Source organism: Agelaius phoeniceus, chromosome 13 (genome assembly GCF_051311805.1).
Source record: "Agelaius phoeniceus isolate bAgePho1 chromosome 13, bAgePho1.hap1, whole genome shotgun sequence".
NCBI lineage: Eukaryota > Metazoa > Chordata > Aves > Passeriformes > Icteridae > Agelaius > Agelaius phoeniceus.
The window spans coordinates 19489697-19500165 of NC_135277.1; positions in this window are offsets into that span (position 1 = coordinate 19489697).

Genomic DNA, 10469 nt, shown 5'->3' on the forward strand with positions numbered 1-10469 from the left:
TGCCCAGCAGAAGAACAAGTGCAGAATTAAATTCTTTTTGTATGATCTGTTGGGGTAACAGGGTAACAGTGTGTTTCAGACGGTCTTGAGAGATGAATTTCAACTAGGTGCAAGTGAAAAGATTTTTCAAAGATTTTGGTGTTGTTGTGGGGAGTTTTTTGGTTTGTTTTGTTGTTGTTTATTTTGTGTTTTGTTTTGTTTTTTTAAGTATCTGGCAACAGAATGTTTTTCCATACCTTGAAGATTTTATGCCTCTGTGAAGCTGTTGAGCTGTTCAGTATTACTGAGCACACCAGATTGCCAAGCTGTTGACATCTTCCTACTTTTTCCTTTCAGTGAGCACCCAGAAGCTTTTTGCTGTCTCAAAGGCAATTTTTTACTGAATATTAAGACAGTAAAATTAGTGTTAATTACAACTCCAAGCATTTAGGTCAGACCTGGGTCCTTTCTTTGCTCCAGTTACTCCTTTGCTCTCTGGCTCATCCTAGGTTTCTCCAGCTCTTCAAAAGTGTGTTTGTCACAAGGTGTGGGTGAATATTGAGTCCCTGTGACTGTTTCTCAGGCTGTTGCTCCAGCTGTAGCCTCCTGAAACCCTTGTGCAGCTTGCTCAGTGCTTTGTGCCATGCCCCCTGTGCCCTGGCATGCTCAGCTGTCCCCAAGGCAGAGAACAGTTCAGCCTCCCTCAGTGTAGGTCTGTGACCCAGTAACCATTCTAAAAAGACAGTAGCAGCAGAATGGTCATACAGTCAGGCTGTTTCACTGGAAAACACATGAATATGCTCGTGCTTACATTTTTAGAGCCATTTAATTCTTTACAAAAAGAGAGAATGATGTGAGAACTTCAGGAGTAGATAATGACTGTGTGTGCTTCTTCCCAGGATAGTGCTACCAATTCCACTTAACCATGAGCTTTAAGGAGCATTTCACTTTGAGACTTTTCCTTGAGTTTCTGCCCAGGCTGGAGACAAGTAAATATTCACCTGCTGAAATGTTGTATTTTAAAAATGCAATCAGCTTCTTTTCTAATTTCTTACATGAGCTTGGTCCATTTTGCTGTTTACTGTTCAAGGGGATTTTAGGCTCTCTTTCAATGATAATTTTTAATGGCTTTTATTTAGACTTTTTCCTCTCAAAGTGACCCTGTATTCATTGAGTACTGCCAGTCATTCTCTGCATTTCTGTATTGTATTCTGTTTTCTCTACAATTCTGTATTGTGATTCTAGAGAATTACAATGAACCAACCACTTACAAGTACTTATGTGGAATTTTCAAGAAACAAATAGCATCACACCATTCTCAAACCCCCTCAGATTATGGGATGTCATTGCAGATGTTTGCAGCCTGAGGCCACGTGGTCCTGGACAGCACCCTCTGGGCCTGCCCTGTGCAGGATCAGGAGATGCCTTCAAAGCCCTGCTGAGCTGGGATTCTGTCACAGCAGGAAATCTGAAATACCCCCTCTCCCCCCAACACCAAAGAAAATTACCCAGGAGAATTTGGAAAATTACCTAAAATGACCCATTTGTGTTTCCAGTGATAAAGTATATGCATCAAAAGAACTCATACCTCTCACCATCACATTTAACCATTTTCTCAAAGTTTGCAGAACCTGGAAGATTGTTTGTTCATAGGCACAGAATAGGGAGTAGTTTACTAGTAAGAGAATAAATAGTTTTGATGGGGATAAATGGTGAAGTTGAAGGAGGGGATAAGTAATTCAGCTTAACAACCAAGTACCAATGTTCTTATTTCATAGCTGGCAGTAAATAAGCTTTTGTTGTAGTGTATCCTAATCTTGGGCTATGCTTGGCAACAAATATTATTTATATAAAGGTACCTTGGGTCACTCAGAAGATTTAAAAATAAAATTAAGAAGATTTAGCTTTAAAAGTGTAAAGTGACTTGTGAAACCTTTTGTAACTAGCTAACATCTGTTTGAAAAAATAATTCTTTCAACAGTTTATAAAGTTGCATTTCATCAAACCTGAGTGTGAAGACTTAATTTGGAATAGATGCCCCAGTGGACTGACCAGAGGAGTTTTATCATATGAAACAAATGGAGGGATTTGAGAATCAACACAAACAGCTTCAAGTTTCACTGGAAAAATCAAAGCTTTTTCAATTAAGCTTTGTTTACAAGCTGTTAAGCTTGTTTATTAAGGTTTCCTGGACAAAGGTGTGCTTTGGAGGGAGAGGGCAGTTCCCAGTTCAACCTGTGATGCCACGCAGCAGGAGAAGGACAGATCAGAGTAGGGGGAAAGGTATTTTCCAACTAGATAGATATCTAATTAAAATTGGTTCCAGGTATGTGAATATTTGTTTAGTTTACTAATGATCCTAATGCAATCCCACCCCTTGGATTATGGATCTTATTTGCACAATCACTAACTAACAGTGAGGCAAATACACAGATCTTCAGATCTTACTATTTATTATCTCTGGGCTGCAATTTGCTTCTGGTTTGGATTTTTCTAGATATTTGCCATCAATTAAATGGTAGCCTAATCTGGTTACCTCAGTTGTCTGAGGGAGAAAAGCTGAAACATAAAAGCAGAAGTAACTCCTAAAAGGAAAAGACTGACCTATTGAAAGGAACATGTGGATTTCAAACTTGATTCACTTCACTGTATCTTCACCTGTCCTGTAAGTCAACAAGTAAACCTCTAGTTTGACAACATTTTATATTATTTATTATAAAATGAGATGGTTAATTGTTTATCCTGATCTTTAGATGGCATAGAGGCCAGGGGAACAAGGAGGATGGGAGGAACCCCATAATACTGACAGGTTGGGAGTGGAGGAAGGTGAAAGCAGGATAATGATAAATCTATGAGATGGCTTGGCCTTCTGAGATAAAGCCAAATTATTAAAAACCTGATTTGGAATCCTGACACAAATTCCTTTTACATCAGTAATTGGGAAAATAGCTAGTTGTGAAGACCAAGAACAGTATTGAAACAGTAACTTTGTTAGGTCTTAACAAGGAAAAGAAAATTTTCCTTGGATTTCATTCAGAGAGGTAGAGCCATTCCCAGGTATTTTACTGGAGTCAGCAGATAGAGCACTGAAAATGCACTTTATTGCTGAAATGACAACACTCAAATTCCACTGCTGGTCTTGTGTGTGTCCACATTGTTTTTACACTCTGCTGTTTATCAGAGGCACAGTAAAGATGTCCAAGCCTGCAAAGCTGAGAAACCTCCAAAACAAAAGGCTTGAAAAGTAGGGAAGCAGTTTGTGCATTAAATAATGGAGTGAGTTTCCAGGGATTTGAAACATCTCCCCAGCAGGTGTGACATACTTCCTCTCACACAGAATAAAAGCTTTGTAGCTAAATCACTGAGCTGTACAGCTCTCGTCTCTGCACTGATAAATGGGGCCCTGAATCTGCCCTTGCTTTAGTTGATGTATTGAGGGCTGGGTTGTGCTTATAAAGCTTCCTCTTGTGTTTGTCATCTTCACCTCTGGCTGTGCTTTCCCTTTCCCTCCTGGAAAGAAATTTGCTGTTGACTTGTCAAGATCAATGACATTACACTAAGGTGCTCATAAGGAATCCAAAAAGACTTCTGCAACTGATCCCATAGAATTGCTGCAGGTTAATTGTCAGTAAAAGCAGCACAAAGGGATATAATCAAATAAAAAGAAAATGCAGGTTTAGTGTAGTGAGAAACTTTGAACAGCAAACTCTTTAGGAACTTCTCCACACTTTAACAGAGTGCACTAACCTTGAGTAACTGATGTGATAAACATCGTTCTCTAAGTTGCTGTGAAATTTAAAAAATAAAACAGCATATTACATAAAACAACTTGGATTAATCGCAAAGATGTTTTACAGCTGGACACTCACTGCAGCACAGCAGAAATCTGTGCAGAGTGGCACAATGAGTGTGGCAGGGTTGCAATGAAGGGATGCTGCTGTAAATTGTTGTTGCAGTAGTTACCCACAAGGTGGGGGAATGGACCTTTGTATTTTACTGCTGTTGTCTTGCATCTTTTCCTGCCCCCCCTTCTCCTGCCTGGATTTTAAAATCACCTGCTTGATGTGGTCAATGCAGAGGATGGAGCAGTAAATCAGAGCCTGTCAGGGGCTTTTCAAGCTGTAGATCCAAATCTGGAGTTTTACAAGTGTTGAAAAAACACGACAAAGATCATTCACATGTTATTTCTTATTTGTACACACAGTGTAATAAGGAATCTGAGGTAGTGCAGATTTCCATGGGTACAGATTTCTTTAGTGGGGAATGTTTTAGTTTAAAAGCTTTTCTGTGTGGTTTTTACTTCTGTGTTCAATCTGTTAATGGTACTATTGATCTGTAGGTGGCTGTGTAACAGGCAATGTCCTATTTTCCCTCTCTGGATCTGATAAATTCAGAGAGATCTAAGGCAGCCCAAGAAGCCATCAGAGGACTCTTTAGCAGGGTTATGTACTTTGTGCTGTTTAGCTAAAGTTAATAAAAATCTAATTTTTCTTAGTACTTTATAGTAGATCCTGCACCTGTTTCAAATAGTATTTAAAAATCTAAGAGTAATGCAAACAAAACAAAAATTAAAAATCAGAAATATTATTCTGTATTTTGGTCATGACTTCTGCTTCTTTCTTTAGAGACTGCCACAACAAGCTGCTGATAAAGAGAAAGAGTCCTCACTCAACTTGTGTGGTTCAGTTGTAGGAGCCATTCTCACAGCCCTGAGCTTCCAGGGCTCAGAGTGTCATGGATGTTCCTTTGCAGCATGCAGGAACTTGAGATGCATAAGCTCCTTTGCCCTTTTTGTGTCTGTGTTGTTTGTTGCAAGTCTCTTTCTTTGTCTGGTTTTAGGATCTTTTCCAGTTCCTTCTTTCTAAAGATCTCTTCCTAATCCTTTGCAAAGTAAGGCTACCTAAATATTTCATAATTTGGCTGGATTTTTTACAGGCAAAAAAATATTTAGTGAGAGAAAATATTCCTGGAAGGGCATATGGGAGAAAAGACAGTCTCGATTGTAGGGGAATGACACATTCCAAACCAGGTTATTTCTGGTATTGTCAGGCAAGGACTGCTCTCTGTGCTGGATTCTGAGGGCTCAGATCCTCCTCCCATCACTCACCATTTCCTCACCTTGGAGCATTTAGGCCTTGCAGGCCAGGGCTGAGAGCTGAGGAGAAGGCAGGGAAGAAGGAAATGAGGCACTGGGAATGAGATCGCTGCCCTGCTCCTTTTGCAGACTCTGCCCTGCTGCTCTCATCCTGGCCAGGAGGAGAAAAGCCCGTGGAACTTTGTGGTCCAGCCAATGTGTCCAGCTTAGCCAGCAAGTCACAAAGGTTGTGTTTTAGTTCCCAGTTTGGCCTTTTTATTCATGGAATTCTGCTGGACATTGTGTCTGGGTTAATAGCTGCCCTTTTTGGGGGAAAAATGAAGGCTTCCATTGGCACAAAGACAAACTGAGCCAGCTGTGGTAGCACTGACACACTTGTGATAACCTGAGTAACAGATTCTGGGTGGCCTCTCATTTCTTTCTAATAATTTCTGGGGCTCATTCCTGACCAATCTACTGACAATTGAAGGATTTGGGAGCTTAGAATGAAGGAAAAATGGAGAATGAAAAGTGGAGAAACCTCAATAGGCCAAGAGACTTGAGAGTCATGTTTGACTCCAGTACTTGCTCTCTGTGATCTGTACTCACAAAGTTTAAAACCTTAATATAACCTAGGTGGCAGAAACATTTATATTTGACTTCTAAGATGTTGTTGAAAACTTTGCTTTAGATAGAGGTAACACTTATTTTGTTATAGATAAAAGTCAATGGAGGAATTCCTCAGGTTTGCTCTGCAGATGTGTTACATGTTCTACCTCTAGCTCTTATGTTGCTGTTTCATTGTAAAAGTTAGAAATGCTAAAGAATTACTCCATGTTTTTTAACTCAAGTTGCATGCTGAAATGGGGAGTTTCATTTGAATGAAGTTTTAATTGAAAAGTGACTCCTTTTGTTGACACTAAAGAATTGAGTACCAGAAAAGAAATTTAAAAGAATTCATCTGGAAGCTGAAATAGTCTGGTTTTGAAGTGTTCCAGTGTTGTCTGATACAAGGTTCAGGGGCTTCATTGGTTCTGTTCTTTTCTGTGTGCTGAGGTGTCACAGTCACGATTTCTGGAAAAATCCCTTTGCCCAGGATTCTTCTACTGTGAGGCTGAGAAACCTCAGAGAAAAGGAAAACAATAATTATCTGGTTTGCTTCTCCTTTGTTTTGCTGCTTTGGAATGAGTTTGGAGATTGTTTACCCACAGGTGATTGTGTCATTGGTTTTCTGTGAATTATTTTGACTCTTTGGCCAATCAGGGCCAAGCTGTGTCAGGGCTCTGGAAAGAGTCAGGAGTTTTCATTATTATCTTTTTAGCCTTCTGTAAGTATCCTTTGTGTATTCTTTAGTACAGTTTAGTTTAGTATTCTTTAATATAATATAGCATCATAAAATAATAAATTAGCCTTCTGAGAACATGGAGTCAGATTCATCATTCCCCCCTTTGTCAGGGCAGCCCACAAATACAACACTGAGCTCTGTGACCACTTCTGGGGCACATCAATGATGCTCCCACTGGCAGAGTGGACTCAACAAAATGCCCCAAAAGCAGAGGCAGGAAGCAGGGGAAGGAGTGTGGGATTCTAGCAGGGAGGCTGTTGGCAGGCAGCTGTTGGTCCATGCAGCAGCAGATACACAAGTGTGGCATTTCCAAAGGCCCTGCCAGGTGAGCAGCAAGCAGGCACTTAAAGCTCCAAGTCCCTGCAATGCCATTCGTCAAACAGATGCCAGTGGGCAGTAAACAGGCCATGATTTAGGATCCAGTCACCAGTGTTCCTAGTGAAGATAAATTGATATAAAGCTTTGCAGGATGAAGTCTGTCCAAGGTGTGAGCATACCTGTGCACTTGGGAGCAGGGCAGCTATCCACTGGCTTTCTGAGGAGATTTGGGAACAAAGACCTCTTCACATTTCATGTTTATAAATATACAAAGGAAATGGTGGGAGAGCACAGCGTGGATCTGAACTTCTAGCAGTTCAGTTAAGAGACTTATTGTGCATTTTCAGTGGAACCTGAAATAGATTCAGTTTGTGAGATACAAAGCAATACAGGACAGAAAGTGGCATTGTCCTTGCAACACAGGTGAATGCTTTTATTACCAGCTTTTCTTGAGAAAATATGCTTCTCTTTAAGCATCCAGGTGGAGATCATAGCATAAGTGATTGCCTGCATAATTTATTATTCAGCTGTTCCACCAGGCCTACCCTGTTAGAGGTGATAAGGGCTTGGGTAAAAACTCTTATAATTAAGACAGTTATAAACCCCATTTTAGCATTCACTCTGGACTAAAATGGGGAGTGGGAAGCAGAATATAGTCTCACATTTCTTTCATAAATTTACAGTAAATGTTGGAAGAGTGGATCATAGGGAAAAAAAAATCACCTGTTACAGGTGATAAGGGCTTGGGTAAAAACTCTTATAATTAAGACAATTATAAACCCCATTTTAGCATTCACTCTGGACTAAAAAGGGGAGGGGGAAGCGCAATATAGTTTCACATTTCTTTCATAAATTTACAGTAAATGTTGGAAGAGTGGATCATAGGGGAAATGACTTCTGTATTGAAACTTGGAAACACTAAAAGATTTGTGGGGGTGATGAAGGTGCCTTGTGCTAGTGAGTACTAATTCCTATGGTCTGTATTAGAATATAGTGGTGATGTTAGAATGTGAAATTAAGAGAGCTTTATGTCTTTTGCAATCCTGTCAGCTTATAGAAGCTAAGTGACATACAAGATGAGGTGGCTGAGACCTCCAAAGAAGTTGTGACAAGAATAGTGTATTATGGAGCATGAAAACCATTTTGAGCTTGGAACATTGGAAAGCTGTGAGAGTAGCAGACTTCTGCAACAAGACATATGGAAGGTATCTTAGCCACTTGCTAAGCAATGCTGTAGCCACTGATCACAATAATTTAAGGTTTCCTTTCCCAGGTGGTTGACTTAGGCTCTTGCTTTTCACTGGGAAAGGCAGAGCTGGGGATGACAGTGCTACTTTGGGGTTGCTGTGCAGTTGCCAACATTGACTTTGAGGGTGTCTTACAGCAGAGTTTTTATGTGCTTTTTAAAGCCTCACCCTTAAACACTCTGGCTTCCCATCTGGCAAGCAGGATTGCAATGCTTTTGTAAATGACTGGTATTTGATGTTTAAAATTGTCAAGTAATCAAATGTAATTAATGTAGATACTGTTAACTCCTGTTAAATCTCTGTTCAAGTGATTCTGTGCATTGACAGAGCACATATGTCAGTAACAAGGAATGATAGATGTTTGTTGGTCCTTTGATGTTTTATAAACATCAGAAATATTAATCCCTTTACACATGCTTATTTTGGCTGATGCTTATAAACTAAAACATGCCAAATATATCTATCTCTTCATACACCTTGCCCCTCACTCCTGTAACAATTAGTTAAAATTCCTGTGGGGCACTTTAAAATACAATAATAATTACTGCTCAGTATTTTAATAAAAACATTCCCTGAAATTTTAACAGCTGAATTATGTCAAACTGGAATTTTTTTTAAGAAATAGGTTTAAAGACAAAGTGATTCTTTGCTATTGAGACATCCTACTCACTGCTTGATCAGATCTCCTTCCCTATTAGAGCAGCACACAAAAATTGGAATAGTTGTTTTTTGAAATGTTGTTTTTTCAAACCTAGTAAAAGCAAAAGTTTCAAAATTAAGAATTTTTTGCAAAGCTGATTGGATCTCTTGAGCCAAACCTTTCAGGGATGGCACAAAAATTAAACACAGTGGGTTGTTAGCCTTCCAAATTAATGTATGCAAAAACTTAGGAAAGAGTGCTCTTGTTCAATTTTCATAAATGAAATATTGTGTTCCTATTTTGTTCATGGGAGGGAAAGGAGATCAGTTGAAAGGGTAAGTATGCTGGCACATTGATTTGAAGAAGAGTTGCTTGGGTTCAGTTAAGAAGTGAAATCAAAGCCAGAGACTTCTGTCCCTCTTCCCTCAATGAGGAGCAGTAACAGTGGATCAGAGCAGCAGCCTCCCACATTCCAGGTAAGCAAATGCTGCTGAAACTTTGCTTTCTTTGACTGTATCATGAAACCTTCAAAACTTAGTGGTTTTGTCCTAATGGATGCTGAAGGAAAAAGTGAAAAAGGTATTACTGGAACAGGAAATTAGATTTTTTTTCATAGCTGGGTTTTAGATTCAACCTGCTCCTCTTACATTTTCCTATTAAGCCTTAGGAAAAAAAATTGTCTGCTGAGGATATCAGTCTTTGCATGATACTGTGGAATGGAGAACATGAGGCAATGCTGAATTCTCCTCAAGACACCAGTATTCTAGAGAGGCTGGAGCTATATTTCTCCTGTGTGGGTGTTTGAGCATTTGAATTGGCCATCTGTAGGGACAGCAAACTGCTTAAACTTTGTTTTCTTCTTTGTGAGATATTTCTGTAACAGTCTGAGAATTAAAAGAGGAAATGGAGATGGCTAGCTCTTTCTGTTTAGAAAAGATCTAATGCTTATCTGGAGAATTTTCTTAAGAACTTTAGAAGCATAGTAAATAAAAGCATGGAGTGTTTTTATGTTATATTTAACATGAGAACTCTTTATTTTGTGCATTTGGAAGTCTACATTGAGTTAGTTAAAATAATAGCTCTGTGATAATAAGTAAATTCCTCCAAAAAAATTTCACAAGGTTTAAAAAAAGCCTTAAACTTTTAAACCCCAACAATTAGGTGCAGGTGTTTTACTTGTTTGTGTCTTCACTGTTGTCAGTGCTAAACCAGTGAGCGCTGTTTATTACACCTTCAAGCTGACTTAATGTGCTGAAATTCACTTTCTATTTAATATCTGCCAGAAGAAAACTGGCTTCTACTCTGATTATGCATAGTTTTCCCCAGACTTACTTCTAGTTCCCAGTGAAACTCCCAGCATTTCTCCTGTGTAGAGTTTCTACAGATAAATGTCCATTAGTGAGCCATCATCATGTGCAAAAGCTCCATGGCCTGCCCAGGCACTGATTAAGTTGAAAAGTTTTCATGAAAACCCCTCAGTTACAGAGCTTTCTGCTTGTGACAGTTGCTGATCTATCTCAATTGCCTTTCTTTCCAAAGAGACAATGATTTAAGATTTGCTCTAAACATAATGCAAATGATGGATGGCACCTGCCAGTTGCCATTGTTTATCCAAACAGAATATTATGTGCAGGAAGGTCTGAACAGTCAGTCTGGGTTCAGTTCTCTTCTGGGCTGAAGCTAATTTGTACACTGTGTGCATTTTGCCTCTTGACCACCAGGAAAGGTGTTTCTCATGGTGCTCCTTTTCAGTAGGGAGTCAGCACTGGCAGTTCTAAGAGAGAAGTTCTGATACCAGATTTTAACTACCTTGCAAGAACTTTCTTGCTCAATACAAGCCTGTGGAGGGGCTGATACTGTTAATGA